This window comes from Adiantum capillus-veneris, chromosome 14, assembly GCF_014529385.1.
Source record: "Adiantum capillus-veneris isolate H3 chromosome 14, ASM1452938v2, whole genome shotgun sequence".
Lineage (NCBI taxonomy): Eukaryota > Viridiplantae > Streptophyta > Polypodiopsida > Polypodiales > Pteridaceae > Adiantum > Adiantum capillus-veneris.
The window spans coordinates 8225973-8244692 of NC_140944.1; the positions used below are offsets into that span (position 1 = coordinate 8225973).

The 18720-nt window shown below is 40.2% G+C and overlaps 1 long non-coding RNA gene across 1 annotated transcript; it reads left to right on the top strand.

Annotated features, from left to right (window-relative positions):
• The first annotated feature begins 11897 nt into the window (after positions 1-11897).
• Positions 11898-13023, top strand: LOC147441861 (uncharacterized). Its single transcript, XR_015190260.1, has 3 exons — positions 11898-12023; positions 12782-12902; positions 13020-13023. It is a non-coding gene; the product is annotated as an uncharacterized LOC147441861 (long non-coding RNA).
• The last annotated feature ends 5697 nt before the right edge of the window (positions 13024-18720 follow it).

Genomic DNA, 18720 nt, shown 5'->3' on the forward strand with positions numbered 1-18720 from the left:
GTTCCAGCATAGCCCGTTGCCTGAGTTCATCTAACTGGGTAAGCTCATCCAGGCGCTTTTTCAGATTGTGGTTGAAGTGTACCCGATATTTCACAGCCATTCTAAGACTTGGGATAACAAATCCCATAGGAACAACAGCTTCAATGCCATACACCATTCTGAATGGTGTCTTTCCTGTAGTGACCTTGTAAGCTGTCCTATATGCCCATAAAGCAGTCTGGAGCTTCAAATCCCACCGGTCTGGCTTCTTCTGCACAACCTTAGTGAGAATAGTCTTAATTGTCTTGTTACTACTTTCAGCCTGTCCATTGCAATTGGGATAATAAGGGGTAGATTTCCGATGCTTGACTGAAAGCATATCCATTAGAATCTCCATGGTGTCATTGATAAAATGTGTCCCTTGGTCCGACACAATCTCCACAGGACATCCATAGCGACAGACAATATTCTCAAATAGAAATCTTGCAGTTGACTTGGCTGTGTTGTCAGGAACAGCCTTAGCTTCTACCCACTTAGTGACATAGCAAGTACCCATCACTATATACTTATTCTTTATAGGGGTAACCTTCTTAAAAGGTCCCATAAAATCCAAACCCAATTTCATGAAAACACCCGGTGGTTATACTGGCGTTAAAGGAGTCATGTTTGCAGCTGTAGGTCTACCCATTCTTTGGCATATGTCACAAGTTTTGCAAAAACTTCTAACATCAGCTATCAATGTTTGCCACCATAAACCAGCTTGCAGAATCTTCTTGTTGGTAACCTCATTGGAAAAATGTCCACCAGATTCGCCATTATGTGCCTCTGAGATGACTTGCATTCTCCCTTCCATAGGCACACAACGCCGAAGAATACCATCAACACCTAATCGATAGAGTGAACCCCGGATGATGGTAAACTTCAAGCTCTTGATGACCAAAGCCTTCTTCTGATTCTTCTTCCAGTTATCTGGGAAAGCACCCTGAGAAAGAAACTGATAAACGTTGTACCATTTAGGGTCAACTGATTCTCCTGCTTTCAGCTAAAATAATTCAGCATCCACTGGTTCGTCCATCTTTGGGTTCGTCCCTCAAAGATGCTTCTGAATAACCCTCTATACTTCTGGATAGAAAATCAACTCCACAGTGATTCTTGCCAGGCTTATGAAAATCCGAAATTCAAACTCCATGAGGAACATCATCCACCGTATTAACCTGCCTTGAATAATGACTTTATTAATCAAGAACAAAAGAGCCTGATGATCCACATAGAAATGAAACAGTTTGCCTAGCAGGTTATGCCTGAACTTTGTAGCACTGAAAACCATTCCTAGGGCTTCTCGTTTAGTGGTCGTATAACCTTGTTCAGCCTGACTGAATTTGCGACTGGCAAAATAAACAGGATAATCAGTCCTTCCATCTGGCTGAGCCAATATCGCTCCCATTGCCAATCTCGAAGCGTCCACATGTACATGGAAGATAACATCCCAGTTTGGTTGCCTGAGGACTGGTTTATTGATAATGGCCTTTTTCAGGTTCTGAAAGCTTTCCTCACACTCAGCAATCTAATTGACTTACTGGTCTTCTTTGTGAGCTCATATAATGGTACAACTTGAGAGGCAAACTTATGCACAAACCTTCTGTAGAAGTTAATATAACCCATGAAAGAGCTTAACTCAGATGCATTTCTGGGCGCTTTGGCTTGCTGAACACTCTGAATTTTGTCGTTGGCCATTTCTATTCCATTGCGGGATACTACATGTCCCAGTAGCTGTCCCTTCCAGACTAGGAAAACGGATTTAAATGGATTCAGACAAATCCGCTTCTCCTAACAGCGTTTGAAAACCATTTCCAGGAATAGTAAGTGTTGTTCCTCATCTGAATATACAGTAAAATCATCCATGAAGATGGCAAGGAACCGATGAAGAAACTCATTGAACATTTCCATCATACACCGCTGAAAAGTAGCTGGTGCATTGCATAGGCCGAAGGGCATCACCAGATACATGAAAGCTCCCCATTCTGTGATGAAAGTGGTCTTCTCTCTATCCTCAGGAGCGATCTGTAACTGGTTGTAGCCACTATAACCGTCTATAAAACTATACATTTCGTATCCTGCAATCTCATCAAGCAACATGTCAGTAAAAGGCAATGGAAATGGATCTTTGATAGTTTGGGCGTTGAGTTTTCTATAGTCAACATAAACTCTCAATTTTCCATTCTTCTTGGGAACTACTACTATAGGAAACAACCAATCACTACTGGCCACTTCTGTAATGAACCCAGCCTTGAGAAGATTGTCAATCTCCTCCTTGACCTTCTTAGCATAGTTGGGGTTCATTCGGTATCTTTGCAGTCTTACTGGCCGAGCATCTGGCTTCAACGGTATCCTGTGCTAGCATACTTCGGGATCCACCCCTTTCAGGTCTATGTGTTCCGAGGCAAATATATCTTTGTAGTTCTGGAACATCCTGCGTGCCTTTTCCTTCATTGTAGGATTGAGATGCTTATTAACCTTGATCATCCTAGGACTATCCTCAAAGCCTAGGTTCCATTCTTCAACTTCTTGGTCGTCTGGAAGCAACCAATTAGGCCCACCGCCTTTTCTCTTGGTCGATTCCTCAACATAATCCCAAGATGGCCCGTTAAGTTCTGAATCAGCATTCTGATTCACTGTGTGCTCTCCAGAATACACTGGCTCATCTCTCATGCCAGTTTTAGCTGATTCTTCTAGCCTCCCAGTTAACTGAACTGATCTTTCTCCTGTATTGATTTCAGTAAACTGATCTGGGAATTACTTTTTCTGCTTGTCAGCCTGCTCTTTGTTCAGTAAAACCGCATTCGGGTCAATTTCTGCTAGAGGAAATATGTTCAGAGCTACTAACATTCGTTCAATCTTCTTTGTCTTGTACTTCTGGCATAATTCCTTAGGCCTCAGCTCTTTTCTCCAGCTCCTAGTATTGTTCGTCTGGATCTGAATTGTGTCGTTGGCCCCTTGTATAGTTAGGGTTTGATTTGTATAGTCGTGAACAACATGTGCTGTTCTCAACCATGGGTGTCCTAGCAGCATTCCATATGCCCCTTGCACATCAAGAACTAGGAAGCTGGCTTTAAATTTTTCCCTGCCTACTCGTATCTGCATATTTTCAATCATACCCGTAGCTTGTACTACTCTGTGATCTGTCATTCTCACTTTAAATGGTGCTGGCTTTAGATTTGTGATGCCCATCCTCTACTGGAGATGTACTCCCATGATATTTACTCCTGCTCTTCCATCCAAGATGACACTTGAAAGGCTTTACAATAAGTACATTGTGGGCACTCGTTAGAAGCATGGTCCTTGGATTTGCATTTTGAACACCAATTCTCCATTTTCCTCACTGGTTGTCTGGTTTGGGTAATCTTAGCAATTTGCCTAGCCATTTTTTCAATCTTCTTAGTCCAGGACCTCTTTTTTGACTTATCCTTGGACCTCTCATTGGAGCTACTTTCAGAACTGCTGGAAACTTCGCTTGAATCAGAGTTCTCAGTAGAAGAACTACTGCTACTGGATCTTCTCTTCTTATGGCTCTTTTCCTTCTTAGCCTGTTGTTTCAGCTTCAGTGCTCGTTGTACCAGATCATTGAATTTCTTCGTTGGTGCTGGTACCTCCTGCTCTCTAAGCTTCTTGCTACGAAAGCCATTCAGGAACCATGCACACAGTCGCTTTTCTGACGGCGGTTCCTGCAACTGCCTTGTCAGCTCCTTGATTTTCTCCACATAGCTTCGGATTGACAAATTCCTCTGCTTAATCTTATCCAGTTCACAAAGAATATCTTCATCACCTCTGTTGTCGGAATACTCCAGTCTGAAGGCTTTAAGTAGTTTATTATAGGATCTAAGCTGACAAGCGGGGTAATGGTAGTACCACTTTCTCGTTGCCTCCTTCAAGGTTTGCGAAAAGTATTCACCCCAGTCATCCTCATCAATATTCTTCAGCTCTGCATACTGTTCTAAAGCCTGGACGTGAACATCCGGATCATCCTTCTTGCCCCCTTTGAATACTGGAAAAGAGATTTTTAGTGAGGATGTGTAATCATGCCGATTACCGTTGGTCTTGCCGCTTCTCTTCGTAGAATCTGAACGGCGCTTTGGAGTCTTCTTACAGTTGTCAGTATCTGCATCCCAATTGACATCTGTTTTTGTTTCTGTGTCAGTGTCCTCTCTGGCCTGTCTACTGGAAGTGTGGCGACTGCTTTTACTACCTTTGGTACCCTCATCCCCCTGCCTAGACCGAGAACTTGACTGCTTCCCTTTTTGCCCGTTTGCGTCTAGAGTGACTGGAATGCTGTGAGTCCTGCGTCTCATCAGCCTGACTGTGCTCCTCATGGGCCTCAGTGTCAATCACCCTCTCATGCTTAGGGTCAGAGTCTCTTCCCGACTCCTCAGGAATAGGGTCAACACGGATGGTTGATTTCCGGCCTTGACTGGTTTTGGGTGCCATTGCTGTAGCTGAAAACTTCCAACTGGGAGAAGAGTGTTCCAGTCAACGAGCTTCAACTCTAGCCACCGTGATCGCCAAAATGGAATTGGAGCTGATCTCTTGAGATAGCTAATTTTAGTGTTAGAAGCTTACAGCTACTGGTAATGTATTAGTTCAGGTAGTAGACTGGACAAAGGAACAGAGACTGAACTGGAATACATCTACTGGAATAAGAACCAGACTAAGTACTGAGAATGATATTCAGATTCAGATTCAGATTCAGAGTAACTGAGTACAGAGTAGGTATAACTGGAATATACTGCACTGTTGTAATTGGAATTACAGATGAAGGATTACAATGAATATGATGTGGCTTATGGACCAAAAGATGAACAGAGTACAGCCGACAAATGACTTATTGCTTGCCTGTAACTTATGCTCGTAACAATTGCCAACTCGATTACAATGTAGTGGGTCCTATTTATATGCCTTGGGTTTACCATGGTAATTACTGACTGATCCACTGCCCGTCTCATAGGAGCCGGTTCCCACCTAGTGAAACTGTCTCAGCACTACACAACCAAGAAAGGAACCATTCGCAACTAGCCAGACTTAAAGAATGCACATGAAATTCAAATACCGAAAGGGGCGGGCACATGGTGCCCGTCTTGCGACTTTAGACATTGACACTGAGTACTCACATACTAGACCACACGCATCCAACACTTGCACGAGGAAGACACTCACTGAACATTCACATCATATTCACAACATTATCCCTGTCGAGATCTCATATGAGAATCGTGATCGTTGTAACTTATTTAGCAATCACATCCAAATTGCGCTGATCTTTTCACAAATGACTTGATCTACTAAATCTCGTTACTCACATTCACATCACCCATCAGGTGACCATATAAAATGCTACAGTCATTTCATCTTTTGGACACGTACTCAAACAATACACACAGGAGAGAGCACATGTAACAAATTCATTTTAAGAATTCCTATTTTTAAGTACATCTTTACATAGAATCCTTAAGTAGAATATCGTCAGTCTGTTAGTATCCATGAAATCTCAAAATAAATTAGTGACTTTATTCCCATCGAGGTAACTTGTGACAAAGGAGTGGAGTGACTCCCCTCTTGTGTAATCTGCACCGCATCAAATTCAATCTGCTGGTTCATCGGTAACTTCTGGAATAGTCGGTGCTAAACCAAAAGCCTCAAGGTAAAGCTCTAATATCTGAGGAGTATCTGCTAAGTCCTCCTCCTCCATCCACTTGTAATGTGCAACGGAAGTGAATGATGGTGTATGATTAGGATGAGTGCTCAATTTGTGCCCAAGGTTCCTTTTAATGAAGGGGAGAGAGAGCCCTCCTTTCTACTTTATGAGAGATGTGCAATGGACCAAAACAAGAGAGAATGGAAAACTGTGAGAGAAAGTGTTGTTAGTGAGAGAGAGGGAGAGAGAGAGAGAGACCGACACCAGATGGGGTCCCAAACCCCTCTCCAAGGGCCCCCCTCTCTATTGCTAGAGATGTATTTGCTTTAGATTGCACAAAGTCTGGTACAATGGTTCTAGATGCTGAAATGCTTGATGACGACGATGACGATGATGCTTGCGGTAGATGCTGAGACTACGAGGTTAAAGGGTTGAAATCTGAAAACGCTATGGGTACTGGCTGAGAACCACGACTGCGACGAGGCTATGGGCTGCTCAATTTGTGCCCAAGGTTCCTTTTAATGAAGGGGAGAGAGAGCTCTCCTTTCTACTTTATGAGAGATGTGCAATGGACCAAAACAAGAGAGAATGGAAAACTGTGAGAGAAAGTGTTGTTAGAGAGAGAGAGAGAGAGAGAGAGAGAGAGAGAGAGAGACCAGATGGGTCCCAAACCCCTCTCCAAGGGCCCCCCTCTCTGTTGCTAGAGATGTATTTGCTTTAGATTGCACAAAGTCTCGTACAATGGTTCTACATGCTGAGATGCTTGATGACGGCGACAACGACGACGACGATGCTTGCGGTAGATGCTGAGACTGCGAGGTTAAAGGGCTGGAATCTGAAAACGCTATGGATACTGGCTGAGAACTACGACTGCGACGAGGCTATGGGCTGCTCTGCTATCGCTGGTGGCAGCGATAGGCTGAAAACTGAAACACTGAAATAGGCGTTGGCTGAAAATTGAGAACGCTGGTGTGATTGCGGCGACAACTGCAACCGTTATGAGGCTGGGGCTGTACGCTGAGGATCTGTTGCGGAAAGGGCTGAATGCTGAGGTAAAAATGCTGATGGCTGATTCTGGAAAACGCTGATGCTCATGAAAAACACTGGCCTTGCTATTGCCAAAACGCTGATCAAGTGGTGCTTCTGGAGAGGCACTATCAGTGCTTCTTTGCCTTCTATTGGTACCCCAAAGGCTTGCATATATAGCTGCCAGAAGCTGGGTTGAGCAGCATCTCAACAGCCCCACAATTTGGAATTTCAAAAGTCACTTAATAAAATTAAGTGCCTTATATGAGGTGGTTAATGCGCAGTTAGAAAACGGTTCACATGCGGTGAAAATGCTTATGCTTGGTGCTAGCTACTGATACTAAATGCTAATGGCTTGTGCAATCAGAGGGTATGCAGCTACTCTAAGTGCCTGGACATGCACGTCCTGTGTATAGGCTCACAAAGGTGCCATAACACTTCGTAGGATGACCTAAACCCTAGATGTAGGAGTTACAGCTTGTCCACATGCACATGGGGTTAGATGTGCACGTGACATCCCCCCCTTTTCAAGGTGAGGTACTAGTACCGAGCTGCATGGCTTCTCTATAGTCTGCCAGCAACTAAGGGTAATCTGTGAAGAAAGCTTCGTTCCCACACTGGGTAATCTGTGAAGAAAGCTTCGTTGACCCACACTGCCTCGTGGGTTCCTTGTGTGTGTGTGTGTGTGTATATATATATGTGCAGCCATGGAGAAAACAATGCAACAAAATCTGCTCCGGTTCCATGACTTCTGCTTCGTTTATGATGGCCTGCTGTTTGAGCTTGTGGTGGTGATACCTGCATCTGGGCCAATAGACAAGAGCTCGTATTTTCGGCCCTTTCAAGATTGGGCTTTGGGGTTGGCCATTCTGAAGATTTGCAATAGACTGGTCTCTCTCTCTCTCTCTCTCTCTCTCTCTCTCTCTCTCTCTCTGTGTGTGTGTGTGTGTGTGTGTGTGTGTGTGTGTTGTGTGTGTGTGTGGAGCGTACCAATTCCTTGTTGATTTGTGTGCAGGTATTTCTGCATCAGGTAGCTCCTCTGATAGATGAAAGCTGGAGTTTGAAGCTTGAACGAGTAAAGAGAGATGGCTTTGCTCACCTGCAAGGGCCTTGGATTTGGAGAGAGATTGTGTTGCCCATCTTGGTGCAGCTGTTAAGTGCCCTATTTCCAGCTCTTGGGTATTCGGCCATTGTCAACTGTGCAGTTTATCGGTTTGCCTGGTTAGGATGGCTCTTGCTAAAACTTGTGTGGCATGGAGGAGCATACGCGCCACAATGCATCCTCAAACTCCATGACACACTTGTGAAGCTCCGTGACTCCATACGTGATGACAGATATCTTGTTGGGAAGAGGTTGCATAATCTTGAAAGAGTGACAAAACTAGTTTAAATTCTCCTCACTTTGGCCCATTAATCCCTCCTCCATATAGATTGGGATTTGAAGCAGTGCACCACATGCAAGAAAAGCAAGCACATCTAAAATGGCAGAAGGAATGCTACAGAATATGTTACAAAAACAAGCAAGAAAAGACCATGATAGACAGTTCTAAAATTGACCCTTGGACTCGACAGTGTCATTTGAAAATGCTCTTCCAAGCTGAAAACGTCGAGCAAGTTGGAATGAAAGGGCACTATGTGCGATGAAAATGGTGAGTGCCCCAAAGCTGTGCAAATGTCATTGCATTAACTTGAAAACACAACGTTCAATTTCCCTTTAGTAGATTGTCAAGAGCTAGTATTGGTTTCCCTCAGACAGTATAACCACTAAGATGCATTTGTTTCACTTTTGCAAAGCGTTACGGGTGTAGAGGGATGCCATAGGAGTGACAAAAAGGAAAAGTCAAACATTCTGTTCAAAAAGGTTGCCATAGTGCCCAGGGAGGATTGTTTAGGAATTTTGGAGCTTGTATTGCAATAAAGCTATAACTGCTGGTATTCTTATGATTGAAAAAGAATACAAATTAACAATTGAAATAGTACTTAAGGAAAGAGGATTACATTGTGACATAAACTCATCATCATACACTATTATGTAACACCTATACAAGAATCATCATCACTGGAGCTCAATGGGTCAATCCTATACCCATATTATACTCCGACTTCAGCCATGGGCTGGCTTGTGTCCATATGGCCAAATGCGACACATGATATGCATAGGCTTTCATACTCGCAATCCGTGTGGCATTTGGAAGTTAGGTCAAGCCCATAGGCTTGCTTGGCACCATACGATTGAAAGTTGATGATTGCAGAAATCAACAATGGTACTATTTGTGCAAAGTTTTGTAGTGATCGAAGATCGTTAACTCAATTCAGAACCGATACCATGCCCCAACTTTCCTGTATGCTCAATCAATCATGAGCATATGGCCAAAGTTGGGTGGGGCACAAACACGATCAACTACACCGAATGCAAAACTTCATATCAGTAGAAAAAAAGACAATGGTCTTGCTTGTGAAAGGTTGATTATGTCGACCTCAAGCAATAACATGCAGCAAGTTTTCCATATGTTCAAGATTGGCATATTACATTACATTCTCAACATTGGCACTTCTTTGAAACCTTTTTGTTTTTTTGGCTTCATCGTGCTTTTAGGTTTATGGTATCTACTAACATAATATGGCGGAAGGGGGAGCCCTTTACACGTGTCGCAATCTGCGACTTGAAGGCTAAAGTCCAAAATTAAAAAAAGCCTCTTTGCAGGCGATAAAGAGGGAAGGGGGGGGGGGGGGGGGGGGGGGGGGGGGGGGGGGAGCGGCCGGCCGTACTAGTCCACTATAAAGCGACTCTAGGATGAAAGTATTTCGTCACTTTCCCTTGATATCCCACTTCTCGCGCTCACTTTTTCTTGTTTTCATGGAACCAAGAGAGAAAAGTAGTCTACTTGTTCTCAATATTTTGACTATTTGGCTAAGCCAAACAAACTTCAAATAAATTATAAATAAACAAACAAACAAGCAAACTTCAAATAAACAAACACACACACACACACACACACACACACAATTTTATGCCTATACATAATTGAAATAAAGGGCTCTAGCTCTACCTACACTAGAATATGGGAGCCATATTAAAGCTAACTAACTTGACATTGCTTGTGCTTTCAATATGATTTCTGATAAATAAGAGTGTTAGGCTTTGTTTGTGTTTGAAATAAGTCAATCAAATTTGATGGAACAAGCTAAAATTAAATGCTCTTCGGTGACATCTATAACATGTGGAGGTTTCTTTAATGCCTACAATGCCAATAGTTGACCAATCATGTGTTTTTCTCCCTTCTCTTTGCATGTGATACTTGGCATGTAGATTGCTTGACTATGAAAAAGGATTCTTTAGTAATGAAACCTTTTTGTACATTATGGATGTGATGACATCTTTACACACACACACACACACACACACACACACACACAAATGTCTATCTAGGAAAAATCTTAGGCCTTATCTTCTTATAAAGCACTAGAGCGGGCTAGCTTGGCTCACACCTAAGACTGGCTTGTAATTGCTTGGAGTTTTCGGCCAGCCCTAGACTAAAAGCAAAGCTGCATAATCACACACGTGTAAGGTGTCTTTTTTGGATAAAAACTTTTGACCTCACTTATGTTAAAAGACTTTAATGATTAGTAGAAGTTGAATAAGGCTTGATCTTGATACAGCCATGTATTCTTACCTGCATAATATCGTTTGGCGATTTTTGCTGCAAGTGGAGCGGATCCGTCTTATTCTGGAATGCATATGCTGGCATTTCACATGGCTTCATTCAATGCTAGCGCGGAGAACGACATCCGACTCTGGATATTGCATGGGCTGTGTTTGATGCGGTGGTGTTGCATGCGCTTAAACGTGACAATTACTCACTGTTTTGCAGATTCCAACCTATTTAAAGGTGAAGGTTTTCCCTCACTTAGTGGACGCGGAGAACGACATCCGACTGTGGATATTGCGTGGGCTGTGTTTGATGTGGTGGTGTTGCATGCGCTTGAATGTGACGTTTACTCATTGCTTTGCAGATTCAAACCTATTCAAAGGCGAGGGTTTTACCTCACTTAGTGGGCTTGTGTACATTCAGTCTGTGGTTGATGTGTAGTGTTTGCTCTATTTGAGTGGCTTTACCATGCATGTGATACACTATGGCTAAAGGAAAATAAAAGCAAGAGTCTTTGGAGGTTCATTCTTTGGCTTCATCTGAGGTGGAGTTCTTTTGCTTGGTGTATAGATTTTTGAAGCTAATACCTTTTTGCATGATAAATGATAGCATGATGTCATCTTTAAATGTATGTGGCTATGAGCTTATGGCATGGGTATGCTTGTGGTGTTGTTGGGCGACTCTGGTCTAGTTATGTTTTTCAGGATAAAGAGATTACAGTTGTTCGTAACTACCTTAAGGGGCTGGAGCCTATATTGGATGAAGATTGCTTATTGGGACTTGGTTGGTTGATTGCTTGGTATGTAGTTGGAAATAACATTTCATTGGTTTTTCAAAGGGTTATTTGATATCATGCATCTTTTATGACGGATATGCGATTGGAGTCCCTTGCTTCATGTACATAAGCTGGTTTGATCTGATTTGTTTGAGTTCTTTCCTTTCCGATGGTTACCTTGGGTTGGTATGCTTCTATACGCCACTATATTTGCTTCCACCTTGGCTGGCATGTGATTAACCTTTGACCCCTTTGCTCCATCTGGGATTCAACCTAGATGTAAGGAAAAGGCTCACTTAACTTTATTAAATATGCACCTCTTGCCATTATGCTATTGATGCGTTGTTGACCTTGTTTATTTCTAATACCATGGGTTGTTGTGCCTTCTAATTTATGCAGAAATGGCTCAGCGATAGTTTCTCTTGTCTGATACTGTATAGTTATAGCATCAAACGTTTTTTTAATGTTGTTTGATATTTGGTTTACAAATGCCTAATGGAATTCTGCTCAGCAAGATTCTATAGGTTTACTTATTTTCTAATATAACCTCCTTTGGAAAAATTATAGAAGTCCAGCTTGTGGTGCTCACTTTAGTGAGGAGATGGCTGATCCAATTGAGCTAGTGTTGATGAATTCTTGACGGATGATGGGGTATGGATACTGTATCATATAAGACTAGCTATGCATGTTTCCTTAGATGTGGAGTAAATCTTTGACAAGAGTATTATAGAAACTGCCTGGGCTGTTTTCTTCTTACAATAATACTGCCAAAAATCGCCTGGTTTACTATATTTTTTGCTTGAGTTTTTTTGCGCAGTTAATGGATCTGGGTACATGGACATGTTCTGGCGTATTGCTAAGTTGAATGAGGGGTTGCTTTGCCTCCAGTTTTCTATTACTACAAGAGGTAAGAGGGTTCCATATTAGAAATAATAATTTAGGACCAGCCTAAGGGAGTTTATGTTCTTATAATTACAAGTTTGGATGGTTCATAACTATCTCAGTAAATTTTATCCTACTTTAGCTTGTATGATAATTGTGTATAGCTTCTAATTGTTGAGGATCACGAGTTCCTCCAAGTTTTGTTGAAATTTGGCCTAGTACTTGCTAGTGATGCTCACTATAATGGCATCACTAGTCTCGATTTTTTTGAATACAAGATTGTGTATATGTGGGTTTTGATACTAATAAAGCCCGAAACATTTTTTATATTGCTACCATATGTACCAAAGTATAAGCTGACTGCGCAGATGAGTACTGTTGTTGATTCTATCAAGAGGGCGCAGATCTCGGCAAAGCTTAAAGCAGCTAGGGCAGATTATGTGGCCTCATTTGCAGCTAAGAACATGGCGTGTACAGGAAAAGTGCATTTCTTAATAGAACTTGCAAGAATAAGGAGATTAATTATAAATACCTTTAGCACATGATTACTTCTAGTGTTAATCGTGGGCCGTTCTCATGAAACTATTCATCAATAGACTGTTGAGGTTTTGTTTATGCTAGTGTAATTGTCTACCAAAGTCTTTTGAAATTTATCTTTCAATGATAGTTTACTTTCACCAAAAAGTTGTACCTTTGTGATATGGATAACAACTAGGATGTCCATGCATCACCTACATACAGAGCCAATGCTAACTAAATGTTGTGTTGTTTCTATGGGTGCAGGTGAGGGTTACTCTCTTTGGTTCAACTTTTTGGTTACTTTATTGTTTGGAAGATTGGCTACTGGTTCGAAGTTTGTGAAGGAATTTCTACCTTTTAGGATGGTGACTTGTACCGACCTGATGTTATTCATTTGTACAAAATTTTGCTATCTAAGTTTATTTTGTACAAAAACCTTGTCTTTATCTGGGTACCTTGGTCTTTGAACATGTATATGTTCGTTTGTGGATAATATATGTAGATAACAAAAACACACACAAAAAAAAAAATAAGCACAATATTGCTCTCAATTTGCACACATCTAGACTTGGCCAAAAAGCTAACGATTTTAGCTTGCCCAGGCCCAAGGGTGTTACCCACATAAAAGCACATCATGAGTATAATTTTTTTTAAAATTAGTTGGCCAATGGGATAGGACCCTAGGCTTGAACTTGGAATGTATCTGTGGATAGTAAGTTGGGAAATAATGTAGTTTGAAGCTATTTTTGGCATACCCACTTTCAACTATAATCTAAATATAACTCCATGTTGACAATTCGCTCTACTTACCTACTTTCAGCTATTTCTCTACCATTTAACAATCGGCTCTAACTAACAAAACTACCCTCAACACTGCATCAAGCAGATTGCATGGGCCTCTTAAAGGCTAACGAGGAACAACTACCTACAACAAGAGAGTGCACGAGCTGGATCGTGATGGCAAAGAGTGGCTTATGATTGGCGGGGATACGTCTGAGCTATACTCAAGGGGAATGCCTTTATTCCATGGACTACTTAAAGGTGAGGGCTATTCCCTCACTTAGTAGGCTTCAGTGTTTTCTGTTGTCTTCCTGGTTGTGCTTTGCTGCATTTGAATTGTAGGTTTCAATATTCTGTGTGCGTAGCGATATGGCAAAGGGAAGGATAAGAAAACTTCAATGGAGATGCAAACATTGGCTTCTTCTCAGGTGGGTGATTCTAGCTTGATGTAAAACAAATGGTTTTTTACTAAATGCATATTGGGGACATGCCACGGTTTAGTTTTTTGCTTGCATATGAGAGAATGGATGCATGGTTTATCTTCACATTTTTCATGTATACTCCCAAGTGGATGTGATCCTTCTCTAACTTAAAATCGGAAAGGGCTTGCTTGAGTTATGAGTTCACTGCTGGCCTTAAGTACCTTCTCTGATGTATGGTGGAGCCTCATTTGGCCCAAGGACATATTTTTTGGAATTCAGTTGGATATATGCACTTCGTTTGTACAATCCATGCAAGATTAATTGGTTGTACAGGGCACTAGATAGCCAGGTGATGAATAAAAAACAAGGTAGGCAATAATGCCTAGTTTCTTGGTTTGGATGATAGTTGCAAATCTATTAAATGATTAATTTTGTATAACATAATGATATGTATGTTGTCTTTAGTTCTAATTTAGCTACATGCACTTAACATGATTCTGTGGCTCTCCTTGTTCTCCTGGGTATTTTCCTTACCGATTAAGACTGACTCAAAACACGCAGAATGTGTGAACTTTGGCACGATCCTTGGTGGACAACCTAATCTGGCATTTTGAATGGACTAGGACTCCTGGTTTATGATCTGGTACACTATGGTATGTTGTTGATCATTTCCTACTAAAGCATGGATGGATGAGTGCATACATAATCTCGCAGCTAATAACATTGGTTCCTTCTTACATTAGTTGGGAATCTCCATAGACTTGCTAGAAGGGTTCACTATTAATGATTAAAAAACACGTCTCCTATACTCCGATTATCATGCGTTTTGAGAGTGTTTCGGTTAAATAAGACCTGCCAAAGTTGGTAGACATGGTTTGCATGTATACACCCAAGTGGATGTGAGCCTTCTCTAGCTTAAAATAGAAAAGGGCTTGCTTCAGTTACGAGTCCACTATTGCTCTTAAATACCTAATGCGGAGCCTCATTTGGACAAGGATATATTGTTTGGAATTCAATTGGATATGTGTACTTCATTTGTATAACCCATGCAAGATTAATTGGTTGTACATGGCATTAGATAGCCAAGTGATGAATAGAAAATGAGGTAGGTGATAATGCCTGGTTTCCTAGTTCAGATGATAGCTGCAAACTTATCAAATGGATAATTTTGTACAACCTAATGATATGGATGCTAGCTTTAGTTCTAATCTAGCTACCTACACTTAACATGATTTTGTGACTCTCCTTGTTCTCTTGGGTATTTTCTTGACCGGTTAAGGCTGACTCAAAACAGACTGAATCTGTGACCTTCGGCATGGTCCCTAGCTACATCCTAATCTGGCATTTTGAATGAAATAGGACTTTTGATTTATTATTTGGTACACTATGGTATGATGTTAACTGTTTCCTACTAAAGCATGTATGGATGAATGCATGTATAATCTAGTAGCTAATAGCATTGGTTCCTTCTTGCTCTACTAGGAAATATGCATAGACTTGTTGGAAGGGTTCACTATACATTAATAATGGCAAACATGTTTCAAATTATGGCTGATGTTGTGGAGGGTCTCCTATACTCCGACAATCATGGGTTTTGAGAGTGTTTTGGTTAAATAATGCCTACCAGAGTTGGTAGACATGGTTTTGTGGTAAATGTATCAGCCTAACACTTGATTGATGTAGGGTTACAACAAATGAGGTTTGATATAAGGTATAGCTCTTGGGTTTACGAATGCTTAATGCAAATGTATTAAATGGATGAATTTCGGATCGAGGGAAAGATCTGGTTGTTGATTTGCAGACCCATTTTAGCTATCTGCACTTAGCAAGAATCGTTGGTATTACTTGTTTCCTGGTTGCTTTTCTTTACTATTTAGGTCTAACAAAGTTCTTGTCGGATCTACAAACTTTGGAAGACTACATGGATGATGGCCTTGTCTGACATACTAAACAATAAAGGACTCTTTGGTTAAATGCATGGTACATGGTAGAATGGAGGAATTGGTTTCCTATTAAAGGAACTATGAATGAGTGCATATGCATTCTCACATCTGTTATGGTACTCCCAAGTTTTCTATTTATTACTCTAACACGGAATCTTCTTGTGCTTGCTGGAACGGTAAATGTTTCATTTTACATTGATATGATCTGACATATCTCAAAATATGCATGATTTTTGTTGGGTCTCCGTTACTCTATTATCCTAGGTCTTTAGAGGGATTCTACTCTATGTTGGATAACTATGAACAAGGTTTGATATAAGGTATGGTCTCGTATATAAGGGCAGCTACAAAAAAACTACTGATGGGATTATTTTTTGACATCAGGAGAGGTTTGGCTAATGGGATTGGTTTGATGATTACTTAGGAAAATAAAGGGTAGATAAATTGTGCTTATAAAAAATATTTTACTTGCTTGTTTAATTTGTTTGCCAAGTCACAAAGGGCAATGCCGATTGGATTGTGAGTAATTTTGTTACATGGAATTTTTTAATGAATTGGGTGACCTAATAAAGCTTACCTTTGGTGTTACTTTTCTACATGCTGAGCGATAGTGTGTCTTTCAACCTATAGCTTCTCTAAGGACATGGACTCGGATCCAAGTCTGCCACCTACTTGAATTTTACTCGACTTAATAAGAAGGGATGAGGTCTACAATACTTAATGAGGTTCAAGGCTTGGGTATGGTAAGGTAGTGTAGCCTGGTTGTCCTCATGACCAAGGACAACCTGTCAGAGTAGTACCTAAGTTTACGCACAAACAATTTTCTTTCATATGCTCTAATGGGGGTAGGAATTGTTTTTCAAAATTAGCAGTATATGATTGAAAGATTCTTTATGAAAGCCGGGCACAATAGTGTATAGTTTTCAAAAAAACAAGGAATGCGACTATTTGGTAAACAATACTAATTTCACCTAAAACTAAACGTCTAATGATACTAGGAAGTACTACAGTATAGACTGACTTCAGGGATAAGTATTGTATATGATCCTATCAAGAGTCTCAAATCTCAACAAAACTGAGAGCAGCAAGGGCTAGCTATGTGGCCTTCTTTGTGACAAAGAATGTGGCAAGTGTTAGGAAAAGAACCTATCTTAAAAGATCTTGCAAGAATAAGGAGATTAATTATAAAACATTTAACAAAGGAATGCTTCATTTGTAAATCTTGTGTCTTTTTCAAAATGTTGTAAAAAATTTGCAGTAAGGTGTTGAGCTTCTGTGAAATACTACCTGAAACAGTTACTTTGGTATCATATAATTTCTCTTTAAAAATATCTTTCAAACAACATAGAGCCCAACTAATCCAACTCTCCAATCTTATGTGAAGTATAGACTGACTTCAGGGATAAGTATTGTATATGATCCTATCAAGAGTCTCAAAACTTAGAGCAACAAGGGCTAGCTATGTGGCCTTCTTTGTGACAAAGAATGTGGCAAGTGTTAGGAAAAGACCGTATCTTAAAAGATCTTGCAAGAATAAGGAGATTACTTATTAAAAAATTTAACATAGAAATGCTTCAATTGTAAATCTTGTGTCTTTTTCATGATGTTGTAACAAATGTGCAATAAGGTGTTGAGCTTCTGTGAAATACTACCTGAAAGAGTTGCTTTGATGTCATATAATTTCTCTTTAAAAAGATCTTTCAAACAACATAGAGCCCAACTAGTCCAACTCTTCAATCTTATGTGAAGTCCTTTTTTATTTAAAGCAAGTTTAAGCCAAAATTTTATGTTTGGAAAAATAATCAAATGTGTGAGCCCCCCTTATGTGAAGTCCTTTTTTATTTAAAGCAAGTTTAAGCCAAAATTTTATGTTTAGAAAAATAATCAAATGTGTGAGCCACTAAAAGATCAAATGTGTGAGCCCCTTAAATAACTTATTCATGCTATTTCCTCAAGAGACTTTATATGAGTAGGAGCAAAGTAAAGAGCAGTCATGAAAGCCCAACCAAAGCTAGAAGAAAAACTTACATTCTTATCTAAGAGTAGGCCAAAAATAGTCCAAACCATCCTAGAGCCAGTCTTTTATCCATTTTGCTTGTGTTTTTTGAAAAAAACTATCACACTTAGCTTTAAAGCTATTAACCAGTCCATTTGGTTTAATAAATCAAAGAAACCATTAGATAGAGGGTTTCAAATCACAACAAAAGGAATCAACACACCAATATTCCGTTCTTTTCCAACCAAACTCAAACCGAGTCTACTATCAGGATCAAACACAAGTGAATATATTCATTAATCCTTGATTTTTGATGCAAACCAGCTATGTAAACAATATCTCCTATAGAAATCAATAAGCACAAAGCTTAGCCTAGTGAAGCATATCACAACTAAATTGTTCAGAGTTCCAAGAAGCTAAAGAGGAAGTATTTGAGTAAGTGAGGTTAGGAGATGGTGACAAGACCGTCAAAGATTTTCTTTCTCAGACTATGAATGTTACAAGGTCCTGCTAACAAATGGATTCACCATAAAAAATGGAATTTAAATTAACGACTCCAAAGTGTCATTAACTCCAAATTTCCAACCATAGTTGAAGTTCTTGGTAGCAACATTAATGATGAATACCATGGCAAGATATCAAGAAAATAATGTAGGCTAAATAAATGCAAATATTGAAGGTATGGGTCAGCTAGGCAAGAAATAATCCAAAGTGAGAATGCAACTCAGCTTAACCAAAGATTTTAGTTCAAAATGTCAAGAGAAGTTAGTATTCATATTTCACAGTACCATCAATTCTAATAACCCCAGAACTTTACTGTATATCGGCAACACAACCAAAGATTCAAAACGAGTAAATGTCTAAGGGACAACTACATCTTCACATTCATATCAAAAGTGATTCATATAATGCAATATTGCAAACATAGTATAATATCATGAAACTATGATGTCTAATGCAAGCCAGTGTTGCTAATCAAACAAAGGACTGCTGATGTCAAGACCCACCTAGCATTGAGGCAAAGGGTTTTTGGAAACGAAACAAACACAAGAAGAAGAAGGC